At 36.2% G+C, this 17,342-nt stretch overlaps 1 long non-coding RNA gene across 1 annotated transcript; it reads left to right on the top strand.

Annotated features, from left to right (window-relative positions):
• Positions 1-286: 286 nt before the first annotated feature.
• Positions 287-13,254, top strand: LOC115426911 (uncharacterized). Its single transcript, XR_003936403.1, has 3 exons — positions 287-357; positions 7,531-7,533; positions 13,243-13,254. It is a non-coding gene; the product is annotated as an uncharacterized LOC115426911 (long non-coding RNA).
• Positions 13,255-17,342: the final 4,088 nt, after the last annotated feature.

Below are 17,342 nucleotides of genomic sequence, written 5' to 3'. Positions count from 1 at the left end.
TCTACACCAAGGTCGTCCAATAACTGATCATGTTCAAAGATTATTGTTACGCAGCATGTGAGTAGTTTTTATGAAGCACATCAAGTGCCTTCATTTGTGAAAAGATTCTAAACCTGAATGGTTTTGGACCATTCTGTAGGAGGACTGGGATCTGGGGCGGAGGTTTTCAGGTGCACAGACAGACATGTTAAACACTACTGGGACTGGACTGGACTGGACTGGACTGGACTGGCTGGACATGTGGGCTAGGCCACTTCACCACAGGACAACGGTCATTTGAATGGACAATTCACATGGAATAAGAAATATGAGTAAAACTACCACAAGTGGGAGGGGCTAATCCATTCACCCACCGCCGTCCCCTCCTGTCATCAAGTGCATTTGACGTTGCTTCCTAATATTCATCAACCAGATGATTAATCTATGAACATTGTTGTACTGTCCTCATAGCCCTGCTATGCGTGCCTCTGACACAGGGCTCCCAGACTCCTGTTCTGTCAGGTTCCACATTCAGTCTGATCTGATCTGCAGTGGACCCAACCAGGAAAACAAGAACAGAAGAACCCAGAAATAATGACAACTGACAATTTATGTCTGTGTTTAGTGCAAAAAACCCATTAAATTATGAAAATACTTACTTTTATAAACTATCCAAAAAAAAAAGATGTGAATAACCTGAAAAAACTGAAATTTCTTCATAAAAATCAGTGTAATTTTCTCAGTCTTCTTCCTCCACTTCTCATTAGTCCATGTGCATTCTGGATCAGATCTCCAAAGACACTAAACACTGAGGAACAGGAAGAAAAGAGTTCAAACTGGACTGAATTTAATACAGACATTTCAGGTTGGACACATTTGTTCAGGTTAGTCACATTGTATTGGTACAGGAGAGTTTGGAAATGGAAAGATTTTCATAATTTAATAATTTTTGTACAAAAACGACAAAAATGAGAAATTATATCATTTTTGTCTAGTTTTAAAGCAGATTATGTTTTTTTTTGGTTGGTAGACTTTTTGCTTGTTTTTAGAATTCTAGAGAATATTTTTTTTCTGACTCCATTGGCAGATTTTTGTGCTTAATAATAATTAGAGCTGCAACTGATTAGTCGACTCAGTGATCCAACAAAATCATTCAACCACAGTTCTCCTGAATCCTCAGCTTTGTTTCCTTCATTTCTCTGCTGTTAAACATTGGTTCCACTGTGGTGTTTCACACGGACGCTTATTGTGACGCACAAAGAAGCTTCAATTCAGGAAAACTGCAATAGAATATTTCCCTTCAATCAATTCGAGTCGATTAATTGAATCGAGAATTTTTGCATTGACTTCAAGCACCTAATCGATTAATTGGTTGCAGCTCTAATAATAATAATCCTTAACTGACTGGGTTGGTCCCAGGGCCTAGGCCTATCTGTGGGGACAATTAGGGAAAGATGGGTGGAAGAGTTTTCCTGTAAAGTTGCTAACAAACAAACAAACAAACAAACAAACAAACCAACACACAAAGCAAAGTGATCACAATACCTCCTGGTGGAGGTAACAAAAAACGACCTTTTTAACAGTCTCATGGTATATAGTGACCTATCGTATGGTGGTCCTAGTGTTGTGATTACTAGATTGTTTCCAGTCCACACTCGTCCTCCTCACATACTTTAAATCTGTGCCTCCACATTCACTCCAGTCTCCACCACCTCTGAAGTGTGTCTAATTTCCGTACTTGCATGTGGTGTTAAACATTGGGCGTACATTCCCGTGCAGATTCGCCCGTGTGCTGCTGGAAAAGGCTGAGTTTTCACACATTGCCTGTTTTTGAGGCTCTTCAAAGCCCAGCCATGAAATGGGATACTGCGATGTGCCAGACTGTGTTACAGCAGAGCTTGCATGTCCATGCAGGCTCATAGGCTGGTGTTTTTCCATCCAAATCTGAAAAAATGTGCCTCGGCGTGTTCATGTGAAAACGTATGAATCCCTTTTATCCAGAAGTCAGTGTTGGTGTGCACAGTCAGAGGAGGTTAATGCTATTACTGGGACTCCCATCCATCCAGACGCTGCTGACCCATGACTGCATCTGTTTTCATGCACTGGAATTCAGAGGAAATTCAGTGTTCATTTGATAACATCATTATGTCTGGAGTCAGTGTATTACATTATGAAAAGCTGTTTGTTCTATATTGTTGTACAGCAAAGACCGGAATGTTTTAACAAAAAAAAAAAAGATATTAACTGTGACGACAATATTTGATTATACGTGAGTCCACAGGTGCCAAACATGCGGCCCAGGGGCCAAATCCAGCCCACCAAAGGGTCCCCTTGGGATGAATTTGTGAAATGCAAAAATTATACTGAAGATATTAATCATTCTTTTAGTTCAGGTTCCACATTCAGACCAATTCAATCTCCAGTGGGCAGAACCAGTCAAATACTATCAGAATAACACAGAAGTAATGACAACTCCACATGTTTCTCTTTGTAAATGTAAATATTTTCATGTATTTACACTAAAACAAAGTACAATTTTGCAAAAAAAAAATGTGAATAACCTGAACAAATATGAACAACCTGAAATGTCTGAAGAGAAGTAAGTACAATTTTAACAATATTCTGTCTGTTATTAAATGTTTTATGTGTTTGTAGATCCACTGTGATCTGTCAGTTCTAATGAACATGTGGAAATGATAAACTGAGGCAGAATAGTGTTCAAATTACACTGATTTATTCAGTTTGTTCATGTTATTCACATCTTTTGAAAGGATAGTTTGTAGATGTAAACCTTTACATAATGTAAATTTACATTTTTCACTCTAAAACAGAGAAAATTTTGGAGCAAGGTTCTAATAGTTTTGGATTTTTAGCTTACCGGCCGACAGACAACAGCTGTTGTCATCATGGGACGTCCGGCGTCGTCTGTCGTCCGTTACAAAAATTTCAGTCTTCTTCTCCAAAACTACAATTCCGATTGACTTCAAACTTGGTATACAGCTTCTTGATGATGATGTCAACAAAAGTTAGCGGAATTATTTGGATCTGGATCTGATTCTGGATTTGGTGCCACTTTGAAAAATGTCCCCATTATCAGAGATAGGAAGTGGATGGATGCAGTAACTCAGTAAATCTAAATGATCTCCAGTGTAAATGTCTCCAGTCCAGCCCTGATGGGGAGATGACCCAAACATAATGTCCACATGCTGATCAGGATCTTCTTCTGGATCTGGAACTGACGCAAAATTTCACATGGGCTCTTATGGGGAAAACATTTCAATCGTCTTCTTCTCCCAAACTCCAGTTCTGATTGACTTCAGACTTGGTCTACAGCTTCTGTATGATGATGTCAACACAAGGGATTGAAATTATTTGGATCCGGATCTGATTCTGGATTTGGTGCCACTTTGAAAAATGTTCCCATTATAAGAGATAGGAAGTGGATTGATCCAATAAATCAGTATCAATGATATCAAGTGTGAATTTGAATTTTTTACAGATCTGATTGGAATATGAGCAAAACATGGACTATTTGTGTAATAGAATAAATACACAGAACTGGGGGAGAAGAAATGGATCTGGATACATTTACCTAAGCTTTGAATTTGGCCGCTAAGATACAGGACCATTGGTCCGATTTTTTTTAGAGCAGGTTTACCAGTTTTTATTAGTTTTCTTTTTTTTTTCTAAATGTTTAGTTGTAGTTTAGTTGTAGTTCAGTGGTCTCTTTTCTCTTCTTCTCTGTGGTCGTATTCAAATCAATCCCAGACAGGACTCTGCTGCTTTAGTCTCCATGTTTCCAGGTAGAGTGGGGACCAGAAGACGACTGGAAACCACAAGTGACGGAGCAAAAAGTGTCGTATGGTGACAGCACAGAAAACTGCTCAAGCGAAATAAATCGATTTCGTATCAATCCGACATTGACAAAGACGAAGGGAATTTTATCCATAATTTTTATCCGTTTTAGTTTTGTAAACACACAATACAGTTTCAGTTAGTTGTGTTTTTTTCTTTTAATTATAGTTTTTATTTATTTCAGTTAACGAGAATGTTTTTACAATTCTAGTTTTCGGCATTTCGTTAGTTTTCGTTAACGATAATAACCTTGGTTTGGAGGTGATATTATTTATTTATTATTGTGTTATTATTTTACTGGTTCGGCCCACTGCAGATCAAATTTAGCTGAATTTGGCCCCTGAAATAAAAGGAGTTTGGCAGCCCTGAGCTGGAGGAACATTCTTCAGTCTGAAATCCTGCTTGTGACTCCCAGCTCTACATGAGTGTGAATATGGTCCAGACCCACCTCTGCTCCTTTCTTTTCCTCCCGTTCCCTTCATTTTCTATCTCCTTCCCCATCTCCTCCCAATTTTCTCCCTCATTTTCTTTCATTGTGTCTGTCGTCGGCTTTAACGCCACTATCGGCCTGTTGTCATGTGGGCGCCGCAGCCCCATCTGCACCCCATTAAAGCTCCGACACGACACGGGGCTTTGGAGGCAGCTGTAGGTGGGGAGGTGTTCTGGAAATGACCTCTGTCTGCAGGGATTAAGGAGGCCGGGGAGGGGGTGGGGGTGGGGGGGTAAAACAGGACTCCACTTAGCTCACCTCAGCAGCAGTGATTCAGCTCTAACACTCAGCTCCGTACATTAGGTCCTGCTTTGGATTCTATCAGAAGTCCCATACTGGTCAGCCACTGCCTCAGAAAGGACACAGATTCACCCTGCAGTGGACCCAACCAGTCAAATAAGAACAGAATAATCGATAAATAATGACAACTAACAGTTTATGTCTGTGTTTGAGTGCAAAAAGAACCATCAAATGATGAAAATACTTACTTTTATAAACTATTCAAACAAAAAAGATGTGACTAACCTGAAAAAAAAAGAAATTTCTTGAGAAAAATAAGCGCGATTTTAACAAAATTCTGCCTCAACTTATCATTTCTACATGTGCATTAACTGTAAAAAAAAAAAAAAAAAAAAAAAAACTGTAATTTAACAGAATTTTCACTGTTTATTTGACAGATTTTTCCTGTATTTTTAAGATACAGAAAAATATCAATGAAATGACAAAAACAGACTGATTTTACATGTCAAATGGAAAATAACAGGAAAAAACTGTAACTGTGAATAACCATAAAATTTCAGTTTTTTCAAAAGAAATTTTTTCTTTTTCCACAGAAAAATACAGTTAAAATACATTTGCAAATGTGTCATAATTTCAAAAATATTTCTTTTCTATTTATGAGATTAAACTGTTAATTTAAAGTTTAATACTGTAAAAATAAATAAAACCACATAAAATTACTGACAATTAACCATAACAGAAGTATTTGTTCTGTCAGTTGAACCAGACTTGTTTGTTAATTGACAAATATCTTGTGTAATTACAGGAGGTTTCACAACAAAAATGTTGAATAAATGTATTTTTGTGAATGTATAACATGTATAAGCACTGATAAACTGTCCAAATACAGTTTTTATCAGTGGATTGGACAACTGAGTCTCACTGAAAATTATTTATATATATATGTATTTATAGGGAATTGGATTGTTTTAATACATGAAAATATTCTTAAACATTAAAAAGTAAAAAAAAGAAAAATCTCATGTAAAGTTAGGGCAAAAACTGTATTTTAATTATGGAAAATTACCATATTTTTATGAGATGGTTATTTTCTGTTATTTTACAGTATTTTTTTTTTTTTTGGCACCCCTGCTCCCAGAATAATACCGTTTTTTTTGTTTTGTTTGTTTTTGTTTTTTTTTACAGTGTGGATCAGATCTCCAAAGACACTAAACACTGAGGAACAGGAAGAAAAGAGTTCAAACTGGACTGAATTTAATACAGACATTTCAGGTTGGTCACATTTGTTCAGGTTAGTCACATTTTATTGGTACAGGAGAGTTTGGAAATGGAAAGATTTTCAGAATTTAATGTGATTTCTTGCACTAAAACAAAGACAAACATTTGAAGTTGTCATTATTTACAGACATAATGTAAATTTTTTTTTTTCCATCAAACCCAGTAGTAAATCTGCAGTCATTCTTCTGTGTGGGTTCTTCTGCTGTTCTTATTGGACTGTAGATCAGATTGGTCTGGATGTGGAACCCACACTAAAATGAGTTCCACAGCCTGGACTGTGGAATTTATACACTGTGTAAATTCATCCCTGGGGTCGGACTGGAACCTTTGGTGGGACACATTTTGCCCCTGGGACGCATGTTTGACACCCCTGCTTTTAAACACTCCATCTGTGAAATACATTTGAGACATTGAACTTTTCTTCATGTGGGTCTGGTCTGGTCTTTGAGGGCTGATAGTGGGTCCTGAGTCCAGACCAGTTCAGACCCACTGGACTAGTCCACTTAAAGACCTGCTTTGTGGGATTCCCTGAAGCTGATATATTAAAATCTTCCATAAATTCCCATGTCTATGCTCTGCCATTTGATGAATTCTCTTTTAAGTGGGACAGATCGAACTGCGTGTCGATATTGTGTGCGTGCCGATGATGTTTGGACCCGACTTTACGAATCAATGGGAATCTCATAACCTGTTTATTAAATTCTGAAAGAAGACTTTTATGGGGCTTCAAATGTTTGTAATTCGTTGCACGGCTGTGGCGTGGAAAACTATTTTTGGGGACACTTTGAGGTGATTTGTTGTTCTCAGTCTGTCACATGAGGAGTGGAGGAATGAGAGGAGGATTAAAGCAGAACGAGCAGCAAAGCAGCAGAAAGAAAGGAACGGACCGAAGACTTTGGATTAGAAATGTGATTATTTTGGCCTGATAATCAATGCACCATTTTATACAGAAGTATTCAGCTCTAATGCCTGTGTGGAGCCTCAGCGCCTTTTATACACAGTGTTGAACCGTCAGGACCAAGACCTTCTGGAACAGCACAAACACTGACCCACATTTACGGCCTAAACTCTAATATTTGTTCGATGAAAGTGTACAAATTTAATCCCAGTTGATCACAAGTTTCAAACATGTGTCCTGGGGCCCAAACGCGTCCCACCAAAGGTTCCAGTCCGACCCCTGGGATGAATTTACATAGTGTATAAATTCCACAGTCCAGGCTGTGGAACTCATTTTAGTGTGGGTTCCACATCCAGACCAATCTGATCTACAGTCCAATAATAACAGCAGAAGAACCCACACAGAAGAATGACTGCAGATTTACTACTGGGTTTGATGGAACAAAAAAAAATTACACTATGTCTATAAATAATGACAACTTTGAAGTGCAAAAAATAACTTTAAATTATGAAAATATTTACATTTACAAACTACCCTTTACCAATAAAATGTGAATAATCAGAAGAATCAGAATCAGCTTAATTGTTCAAGTATGTGAACACATACAAGGAATCTGGCTTCAGGTTTTACGTTGCTCATGACGTACGGTTCCGACATGAACCCAGAACAACATGTGGACCTGGACACAATGTAGACCAACAGTCCACTAGAGACAGAGACAACAACGGGTGGAGATTTACACTGGATTTACAATGTGATACGTACAGTGTAAACTGGAGTTTTTATACAGTGAGTGGATGTGTGGATCCTGTCTATTAAAAATATATGTTTATGTTTTATGTTTATATTATTTACAGTGGCTTTTTACATTGTAATATGTACAGAAAGTACAAATTGAAGTATTTATACAGTGAGTAGATATGTACAGGAGTACTATATATATATATATATATATATATATATATATATATATATATATATATATATATATTTTTTTTTTTTTTTTTTTTTTTTTTTTTTTTTTTAGGCCCGTAACGGTACACAAAATTTTCGGTTTGGTACGTTTTCAGTTTTGAAAGCCACGGTTCGTTTTTTTTTTCGATTTGGTACGGGAAGAAAGAAAACCCCTCAAAATCTCTATTAATGCATTTATGAATTTTTGAGCATTTTTCCCCAAATTTTTGGAGACAACATAATATAGAAAAACAGGAATAATATAATTCTGCTGCTATAAATCAAATAGAAAATAAAATAAATAAAATATTACTAAATGTATTTTAAACATTTGTATTGCACTTTTCCCTGAAAGATAGTTTCGAACAAACAACACAAATCTAATCCCAGTTCTGTCAGTTCACAATCTGCAGAAAAATAAAAAAAATTCCACATGAAGTGCAACATTAACAAGAGGGTAAACCGGTATTGTGTTTAAACAAACTGAAGAGAAACACTGACAACACAATTAACCAAATTATTTATTTTAGGACAGAGAACAAACTGTTTAGGACACTTTGTGTACTTGTGTGTGTGTGTGTGTGTGTGTGTGTGTGTGTGTGTGTGTGTGCAGGGTGTGATTCGTCAGAAACACGGGGGTGGGGGGGGTTGTAGCCGAGGGGGGTGTGGTCCATAACTAACGTAACTAACGCTGGCATGAAACGAAAGTGAAACTTTACATACTTTACATGTTATACAGCGTGTGTGTGTGTGTGTGTGTGTGTGTGTTTGTGTGTGAGAGAGAGACAGACAGAGCTAGTGTGTTTTACAACTACCGTAGTTCCTAGGGGCCAAACAGCGTTCGTCTTATCTTCTCTTTCCTTGTTGTTGTCTTTCACCTGAACCTGAACTGATCCAAACTGGACTGGACTGATGCTGGAGGGTCTGCAGTCTGTTCCCTTCAGGTTCACATATTTGTTTTTGTTTTTTTTTAACCTTATATCAGCTGCTATTTAATATTTTGGGTCGTTGTGCACTAGTTCCATATGTCCGTGTAAAACTTGCGTGGATTTAAAGTTCTGCATCGACTGACGTCTTTCGTTCCTTTTTCTTTTTCTCATCATACTGTGCCGTTTGGGTTCAGCTGTGGACCGAACCGAACAGGTGTGTACCCAAACGGTTTGGTTCAGTATGTGTACTGTTACAGGCTTAATATGTATATATATATATATATATATATATATATATATATATATATATATATATATATATATATATATAAATTATTGTCCTGCAATTGCAGATTTTTACATACTGCAAATTAGACAGTTTTATTGAGTGCAGTGCAATAACCTGAAAAAATATGAAGAATCTGAAATGTCTAAAGAAAATTAAAGACAATTTGAACTCTTTTCTTCCTGTTCCTCAGTGTTTAGTGTCTGTAGATCTGATCCAGAATGCACATGGACTAATGAGAAGTGGAGGCAGAAGACTGAGAAAATCACACTGATTTTTCTTGAGAAATTTCTGTTTTTTTCAGGTTATTCACATCTTTTTTGTTTGGATAGTTTATGAAAGTAAGTATTGTCATAATTTAATGGTTTTTGTTTTTGTTTTTTTTTGTTTTTTTACACTAAAACAAAGACAAAAATTCTGAGTTGTCATTATTTCTAGGTTCTTCTGTTCTTATTTGACTGGTCTGACCCACTGCAGATCAAATCAGACTGAATGTGGAACCTGTATTAATATGACAGATTATTTAATAATCTGCTGAAGCAGGAGCGTAAATCTGTAACTGAACATGAAATCATCTGTGGTCTTTTGTTTTAATTTAATCCGTGACTCTGCCAGCACTGTTAAAAAATTAAAGCTCAGAAAACTCATAATATCAAGGCAGCTCGATGCGATAGATTTTTGGGTTTTTCAACTTTATCTTGAGTTGTTGACAAAAGTAGGATTTTCTAGTTGAAATAAAAGTTCTGTCAAAATAAGTCTTTGTTTTCCTATTCATGATTTTCTTGTTGAGCCAACAATAAATGTCTTTTTTTTCATGACATAGTTTTCTGCCTTGACACAATTAATATATTCTTATTGAATAAACATAAAACTATGTATATGCACCACTCAAAATTCTCTTTAGGCCAGCATTGATTGTCTTTCTTTAATGGTACATATTTTGCCTTAAATAATTAAAGATTTTCTTGTTGAATAAACCAAATAAAGTGTGTCTGTTCTATTGTAAATTCTAGTGAGGCCAACCACAAAATCTACTGCCACACTGTAAAAAAGAAAAAGTTGAGAAAACGTAAAATATCAAGGCAAGATGCAAGAGATTTTTGAGTTTTCTCAAAGTTGACTTCACTACAATGTTCTCATTGTCCCAACTTTCTTTTCAAAGTTATGAAAGTTCATTCAACTATTAATCACTTGTTGTTACAACTTAAAAACTGTGAGTTAAAACAAATATTTATTTTATATTATCAGTACAAAAAACTTGACTTAGCTAGTTAAACAAACACATTTCTGCTTTATAAAAACATCAAGTTTCAAGTTAAAGCAACCCACAACATTACATTATCCATTCAAAAAAACCTTGCTTTGTTTTGTCAAAGGAACATACCACTATTACAGATGAGAGGTAGGCCTTCCTTTAGGCCAGAGGTAGGCTAGTCCAGGCCTTGAGGGCCGGTATCCTGCATGTTTTAGAGCAGGGGTCAGCAACCCTGGTCCTAGAGAGCCACTATCCTGCATGTTTTAGAGGTTTCCCTGTTCCACGTGTGCTGAAAGAGGGAGATCTCTGAAACATGCAGGACACCAGCCCTCAAGGACTGGATCTGAACAGCCCTGCTTTAGGAGAAGCCAAATGTCTGGGAGGAGTTGGGACGTCCACACTAGTCTGAGCAAAGCCACTGTGACTCAGGGTGTTTTCAGATGGTCGCTCCGAGAACAGATGTTCTGGGTGTTTGACCTTTGACCCCATTGGTGGAAGAGGCTTTGGCACACCTGTGTGGCCTGATGCTGTATGACGTTCTATGTAGGTACCATGACTGAGGGGGATGGGTAAGACTGTCGTGAAGACCCCCCCTGCCTGGTCCAACTGACCAAACAGTTGACAGCCCCAATATGAACTCTCCATTCTACCACCGTTCTGTACCTTCCCCTGCTAACAGTCACCATTCACCTATTTGTCAATGTAGAATTATGTGTGACAAAAATCTTACATAATAATAATAATAATAATAATAATAATAATAATAATAATAATTATTATTATTATTATTATTATTATTATTATTATTATTAACTTTTGAAAACTAGAACAGCTGAGTGGAAAATCCAAAACTAGTTGGAGTTCTTCGAGTTGAAGAGCAAAAATAAGTGGACAGAACTAAATGGGGTTGTAACGTTTTGCAGTGTATATAAATAAAGGAAAATGTATGTTACTGTAATTATATTTGAAAAATGCTCAATAAATAGATATTGAATAAAACAAAGCACAACTGAACATTATCTGAAATCTTATTTATTTTGTGTCCAGAGCTCCCTTGGACTGGTCCAGTTTCAGCACACTGTAAAAACCATGTTTCCCTCTTCCAGCACACCTGACAGTCGTTCTCAGGTTCTGCAGAGCTGGATGACAGGATTATCATTTGAATCAGGTGTGTTGGAAAAGGGATCCATCTAAAACATGTGGGATAGTGGCTCTCCAGGACCAGGGTTGGTGACCCCTGGTCTAGTTCAGACTTGTTCAGACCTTGTGCACACACACACGTCATCTACGGGGTTTCCCACTGGTTCCCAACTTCACTCAAAAAATCTACTCAAAAGTTGATCATCTTTGTTGCGCTGTTTAGAAAATCTTAGTTAGGACAACAATGAGAGGAATTCGCTGGGCAGACAAGTTTTTGTAGGTTGTAAATGGAAAGTTTTATTTCTGAGTCTGTTTAACTTGAAAACTTTAGTGGAATCAAGAATTACTAGTTATGGTTTTTACAGTGAGGGTTAAACAGAGCTGATGCTGTGCTGCTGACTACTGTCATGCGTCGACGTTTATGTTGATTTAGTTTTGGGTTTTTGTCTCTTCCTGTTTTATTTTGGTGATGGTAGTTTCCTGCCTGTTCTGTCTGCACTCGTTCAGTCTTGTCTTTGTCTTCCCTGTCCCATCATTGCCTGCACCTGGTGTCTCCTCATAATGGTCCACACCTGTTTGTGATCCCTGCCTCCCTTACATATTCTCCCCGCTTCCTTTGTCTCTTGTCCGTGCGTCGTATCTGTGATCTTGTGAAGACCATCTCATGTTAAGTATTTTGAATCTTGTCCCTTGTATTATCCCCTCAGGCTTTATAGAGTACGTTGTACTTATCTTTTAGTTCATTAGAGTTTTTTTTAGGTTATTTGTAGAGCACGTTGTGCTTTCCCTTTTTGTTATCTTTTGTGCTTTGTTTTTTGTAAAATAAATGTTTTTTTTTTGACCACTGATCCTGGAGTCTCGATGCATTTGGGTCCACACCTAGTGTCGTGTTCTAACAACTGCTCCATAACAATATAAAACAACTACAGGTCAGACTGAAAAATACGTGATAATACAGAAACAGAACACATAGTCCGTTTCCTACAGTAGATACTGAATGTATGAAGTCATGTACAGACTACATACAAAAGTCTTTAGAATGTGACCTTGTCAGATCTGAATCTGACCTCAGGTATTCAGTCTCATGTGTGTCATTAACAAAAACCCAAAGGATGTAAAAGTTAACGCGGTGCCTCTGAACACAGCTTCAGTTCTATAGATTGTATTTATTCTTTTATTTATTTGTTTACTTCTTTGTATTTCATGCATTGTCTGTTTTATCTTGTTGTCCAGTGTCCTTGGGTGTCTTGAAAGGCACTTACAAATACAATGTATTCTTCTTATTATTATTCTTATTATACACAAACACATTCTTTTCTTTATCATCAGTCTGCTGTGGGTATCTGATAATACAGACTAAAAGGATCTGTTTCTTTTCCTTCCTCCTGAATAGGGCTGTGTACTGACAAGAGTCTGGCGATAGGATTCAAATCACAACACTAGGATCACCCTACGATATGTCATGATACTGTTAAAAAGGCAGTTTTTGGTTTGTTTCTTTTTTAAATGATTATTTCCTTGAAGAATTGAATTCCAGCAGAAATCTGCACAAACACTAAACACATTTGTATTTGATCCCAACAGGATCTAATGTTCTATCATCAAATGTTCAAACTGTGTTCAAACTGAAATTCTGTTTCACAGACATTCCAGTTTCAGATCCTGTTCAAATGTTCAGATTCTATTAGTTCAAAACTAACATCAGAACAGGATTTGAGTTCAATCCTGACAAAGGAACGAACATTATTGAATAAAAGAGTGTGAAATAAGAATAGATGAAATATAAACAAAAAAGAAAAACAAGAAAACTAAGATGAACCTCCACAATATCTGCATTTGAATAAATACCTTAAAATATCGATACAGAACTTTTAATATCAATACAGTTTTATAAAATGAAATATCGCAATATATTGCAGAACTGATATTTTCTTACAGCCCTGCCCCTGAGCTCATGTCAGTTTAAAAAAATAAAAAATGCCTTGAGCTTAAAATTATTTTAAAAAATCTTGAATTGAGTTGGTAGATATGTTTTTTTGTTGTTGGTTTTTTTAAATTTGTTTTTTATTATTATGGTGTGAATGCTCGATGCTTTACATATTTAAGTTCATGTATGCAGTGGATTAGGTGAAAAGGAGAGGCAAGAAAATAAGCTTTTGCTTCTAGAATATTCCTTTTTGAGTTTTTATGTTTATTACAATCAATGTACTGAGTACAATGATTGATTTAAAACCAAAAATAAATTAATTCATTCATTCATTCATATTATACCTGTCATATTAATGATGGAACTATTCTGTTTCTGTTTATATAGCTGATTCGCTGAACCCTGGCTACAGTATTTGCTTCCAGTGAATCACAACCTAATGTCCAAAAGCCCCTGGCAGATGTCCTACAGCACATTTATTATGGAGGACGTCGTCGTCTTGCACTGAATCTGCCTTCCACCTGACGCACTGTTCCATCCTGTGGACACGGTGGAGGGTTTCAGTGTTCCTGTGGGGACTGGACCCAGTGTTTCCACAGTCTTTTATTCATCCTCTTACCATTTCTGAACGCTAACATCATTTCAAACTGATGAAGAAGTCCTTCCAGCTGCGCCTGAGTGGACCAGAACTACGCACCAGTTCAGGGCTGAGCGTGCCTTTACTGCAGCAGCTCCTGAACCTCTGGGGTTTTTTTTTTTAGCCGTTCCTAAACTCTGGAACCATCTTCCTCTCCACATCAGACACACCTCCTCTGTCTGTGGTTAAATCCCTTCTTCAAACCCACCTTTTGTCCTTGGCTTTTGAAACCATGTGAGATGTTTGAAGGAACTATCTTTATTTTATTGTTTTTATTTAGTAGTGGTTTATTGTTCTTATCTATCTATTTATTTATTTATTTTGTTGTTTTTAATTATAGAATAGAATAGAATAGAATAGAATAGAATAGAATAGACTTTATTTGCCATTTGCACAGATACATGGCAGTGCAGGTACACTGGAATTCTTGTGTGTTTCCCTGAGTCACAGAGTTAGAAAAAGATCAAGATATGACAAAAAAACACAGCTAAAACATATTAAAAAAAAAAAAAAAAAAAAAAAACAACTTATTGCACAGACGAGCACAAATACACATTTGTAAAACAGAGTTTTTTTTTTTTTTTTTAAGTAATAATAATAAGAGTACTGAGAGGTAACAACCAGTTATTGCACATTTGAATTAAAGTACTGGGAGGTAGAGCAGTATGACTTGTATGAATTGTGTGGCTTTTTACTTTTTTTTTTTTTTATCCTTGTATTTATTCTTTTATCAGGGTTTTATTTATTCTTCTGTACATCACTGTTTTTTTTTGTACAGTTTCTGTGTCTTTAAATCTAGTCTGTATTTTATTCTTCTATTTTGGTTTGAATTCTTCTTCTGTCTTCTTCAGTGCTTTGGTCCACTGCGGCTGTTTTAAAGTGCTTTACAAATAAAGTTGGATTGGATTTAATCTGCTAAAGGTGTTGTGGAACCAGGGCAGTGTGATGTGAACACTCATAGAATCCGACTGAAGAACATCAGACTGACGGAGTGTTCTACAGAACCGACTCCAGTGGGAGGAGCTATGTGCAGAGGATGTGGGAGGAAGGCTTTGAAACACTTCCAACCCCACATGGACCAGCTCAGTACTCAAATACCACAAATAAGAAGTTCCTATGAACAGCTGGAGATGGATGAGGAACGCTGAACCACATCTGAGGCACAAAGACGTTACAGCGAAAGGGTAACCATGACGACAGGTTATCATCACCCCTAAAAACTGGAACTGGATCTGGGACCAGTTTCTGCTAACGATCCCTTCCACAAACACCACTGATGTACGCAGCTGCAACAGCAACCCTACACTGTAAAAAAAATCTGGAATTGAACAGAATTTCACTGTTTATTTGACAGATTTTTCCTGTATTTTTAAGATACAGAAAAATATCAATGAAATGACAAAAACAGACTGATTTTACATGTCAAATGGAAAATAACATGAAAAAACTGTAACTGTGAATAACCAGAAAATTTCCATTTTTTTAAAAGTTTTTTTTTTTTTTTTTTTTCACAGAAAAATACAGTTAAAATACATTTGCAAATGTATTGTAATTTCACAAATATTTCTGTTCTTTTTATGAGATTAAACTGTTCACTTAAAGTTTCATACTGTGAGAAAAATAAAACCAGATAAAATTACTGACAGTTAACGGTAACAGAAGTATTTGTTCTGTCAGTTGAACCAGACTTGTTTGTTAAGTGACAAATATCTTGTGTAATTACAGGAGGTTTCACAACAAAAATGTTGAATAAATGTATTTTTGTGAATGTATAACATGTATAAGCACTGATAAACTGTCCAAATACAGTTTTTATCAGTGGATTGGACAACTGAGTCTCACTGAAAATTATTTATATTTATATTTATAGGGAATTGGATTGTTTTAATATATGTAAATATTCTCTATTAAACATTAAAAAGTCAAAAAAATATGAAAAATCTCATGTAAAGTTAGGACAAAAACTGTATTTGAATGATGAAAACTACCGTATTTTTATGAGATGGATATTTTCCGTTATTTTACGGTATTTTTTCTGCACCCCTGCTGCCGGAATAATACTGTTGTTTTTTTTTCTTACAGTGTCGCTCAGAAGAGCCCACAGCCCTTTGTCCTTCAAATAAAATTATGGGGGACATGACACAGAATAAATGGGTCCCAAACAACACATTTGTGACACGTTTTTCTAAGTACCACCCTCTGTTGTCAAAGAGCTGTGATGTTCTGTACATGTCAGTGGGCGTTAAACATTCACACCCATTTCCCCTAAAAGGAAACGTACGGGGCACAAAACTGTCTATATAGGGGGCAGTATTTGTTTTTCCCAAAATACTGCCCCCTACTGTGGAAATCACTTTCATATGCTCTTTCTTTTTGGTGGCAAAGCAGCGCCCTCTGTGGATGACGTGTCATGGGTTTGCATACTGCTAACGCCGGCCGTTCATGGACCAGTACTTTGGTTCTCAGGCTAACTGCTGCAGGAACCGGCTCTGACACCGGGCTGTTTTTCCAGTTCCTGAATATTTTTGCAACTTCACACATTGTTTTGGAAATTATTCCAATTTCACTGCATAAAATCATATAAACCCCCACACATTCCATCACATAATCAAGGAGTATTTGACCACATTTTTCTGGAGGCACTGACCATGGTTTATAGAAACTCTTTCTGTTTTTCCTGAAACTTTTGTTTTTTTTGCGGTACACGCCAAGGTTCTAATAGTTCTGGATTTTTCATTATAATTTAGTTTTACTTACACAGTAAAAAAAAAAAAAAAACACGTAAAGAACGGTATTATTCCAACAGCAGGGGCGCCGAACAAATCCTGTAAAATAACAGAAAATAACCATCTCATAAAAATACAGTAATTTTCCATAATTAAAATACAGTTTTTTGCCCTAACTTTACATGAGAATTGCTTGTTTTTGTTTTGTTTTTTTTAACTTTTTAATGTTTAATAAAGAATATTTACATGTATTAAAACAATCCAATTCCCTATAAATATATATACATAAATATTTTTCTATCAGACTCAGTTGTCCAATCCACTGATAAAAACTGTATTTGGATAGTTAGTTTTTTCCTGTTATTTTCTATATGAAATGTAAAATCACAGTCTGTTTTTGTCATTTCACTGATATTTTCCTGTATCTGAAAAATACAGGAAAATCTGTAAAATAAACAGTGAAAATTCTGTTAAATTACAGATTTTTTTTGACAGTGTAGTTTGGACTTTTTTTCTCTAATTCATTTCGTTTTAATTCGTTTTTAGAACACATTTGATAGTTTTTCTTAGTTTTCATTTTTTTCTAAATACTTAGTTTTAGTTTAGTCGTAGTTTAGCCGTAGTTTAGTTTTAGTATTAATTTCAGTTTTGAAGTATGTTTTCTCTTCTTCTCTGTGCTCCTATTCAAATCAATCCCAGACAGGACTCTGCTGCTTTAGTCTCCATGTTTCCAGGTAGAGTGGGGACC

This window comes from Sphaeramia orbicularis, chromosome 10 (genome assembly GCF_902148855.1).
Source record: "Sphaeramia orbicularis chromosome 10, fSphaOr1.1, whole genome shotgun sequence".
Classification (NCBI taxonomy): Eukaryota; Metazoa; Chordata; class Actinopteri; order Kurtiformes; family Apogonidae; genus Sphaeramia; species Sphaeramia orbicularis.
Note: the sequence above shows the minus strand (reverse complement) of the source record. Positions and strands in the feature narration are given on the sequence as shown.